The sequence below is a fragment of the Volvox carteri genome, assembly GCF_000143455.1.
Source record: "Volvox carteri f. nagariensis unplaced genomic scaffold VOLCAscaffold_11, whole genome shotgun sequence".
NCBI classification, from domain to species: domain Eukaryota; kingdom Viridiplantae; phylum Chlorophyta; class Chlorophyceae; order Chlamydomonadales; family Volvocaceae; genus Volvox; species Volvox carteri.
In genome coordinates, this window is record NW_003307554.1 from 2,014,620 (window position 1) to 2,016,271 (window position 1,652).

The 1,652-nt window shown below is 59.1% G+C and overlaps 3 annotated features.

The window, feature by feature from the left end:
- Positions 1–349: 349 nt before the first annotated feature.
- Positions 350–421: a sequence feature (Protein overlapping with rRNA (VOLCADRAFT_58526, EFJ50138.1) was converted to a misc_feature.).
- Positions 422–867: 446 nt separating this feature from the next.
- Positions 868–950: a sequence feature (Protein overlapping with rRNA (VOLCADRAFT_58526, EFJ50138.1) was converted to a misc_feature.).
- Positions 951–966: 16 nt separating this feature from the next.
- Positions 967–1,016: a sequence feature (Protein overlapping with rRNA (VOLCADRAFT_58526, EFJ50138.1) was converted to a misc_feature.).
- Positions 1,017–1,652: the final 636 nt, after the last annotated feature.

The following is a 1,652-nucleotide window of genomic DNA, read 5'->3' on the forward strand; positions in this document are numbered from 1 at the left end:
GGGGAGGGGGAGGGGGGTAGAGCGGTACTCGGTCCGGCCCGCACCTGGCGAGAACAAGAAGAGAAGAGGTACGGGTGATGATATGCGGACGTATGGTTATTGTCGTACATCGTGGTGCTGTCGTACATGCACAGCGCCGATAGGAACTGGAGAAAGTGCCAGTAACGAAAGTGCCAGGCGCGGCGCTCTATACACACGGCACGTTGTACGGGGGAACATGATGCGCTGCTTCTGGACGTGTCTGTCTGTTTATGTGTCCTTCTTTCCATTCCAATGACGGTTCGTCCCTTACCCCTGTCTTTAACCCTTTCCCTCCCCATCCCCCCCCCCCCCGACCAAGGTTGCCAGTGCGGTCATCGCGCTCCAGGAGAGGCTGCCCAGAGCCAGGGTGCTGTACTGCTCGGCCACAGGGGTCAGCGAGGTACGGCAGTACGGCGGGTCTCGTGGTTGATGGATCGGTGACGGATCGGTGGTGGCGGCTGCTCCATATGAACGCCCCCTGTTCGCTGTGTGGGTCATTGCACACACACCCTGCTGCCGCCCCCCTCCCTGTCCCCAGCCGCGTGAGCGCACCTGTACACAGCTACTCCCATACACGCACATAGACCCACATCATCAAAGCTCACACGCACGTGCTTATTGCCACGTGGCCATATGTAGCCACGGGGAAGCAGGCCCCGTCTAGACATACAGACAGACAGAAAGACATTGGGTGGGTGTTTTGGCGCCGCGCTCCCCGACATTTCACCCCGCGCTAGCCCTCCTGTACAAATCCCCCTTCCTCTTCCCCCCCCCCCACACACACATCACACCACACCACGCCCCACATAATACAATCCCCCCCACCCCCCATACAGGCACGCGCAGGTCGGCAATATGGCGTACATGGTCCGCATGGGGCTGTGGGGGACTGGTACTCCCTTCAACGACTTCGCCACCTTCCTAGACGCGTGAGTCGTACGGGAGGTTTGTCCGGAACGGTTATCTGGGTTTCGGAGCGTGTCGTGCAAGAGGGGGTAATGGAGCGGTAATGGAGGGGGAGTTCCCAGGAGAGGGAGGGGGTTGCGGGCGCAGCGTGTGTGTTTCGCAACCCAATCTTTCCCCATCCCCCCACTCCCCCCCCTTTCACACACCCGCTCCCATCCCCCCACTCCCACCCCAACACCCTCCTCCCACCCCCCCACACACACAGTATGCGTAAGCGCGGCGTGTCCTTCATGGAGATGTTGGCCATGGAGATGAAGGCGGAGGGGAAATATGTGGCCAGGGGACTGAGCTTCAGGTGAGGGGGGGAGGTGGCGGGGATTGGGGGGGGGCTCGTGGGTCCCTGTGGTCGCGTGATTGTGATTGTAGTTGTGGGAGTCGTCCTGATGTGGCAGAATGAGATGTGGAAACTGAGATATAGTGGTGGAGAACTCGGGACTTCCCACCACCAACATCAACAACCTCAATGATCTCTAATGACCTCAACAACCCCTCAACGGCCTCAACAACACCAACGACCTCAACAACCTCAACGACCTCAACAACCTCAACAACAACACCAACATGCCACAGTTAGTATATCAGCCACATAAACCCACATTAACGCCGTCGTCGACACCGTCGCGCCCCCTCTCTGCGCTCTGCATCACGAAAAACGTACAACAACA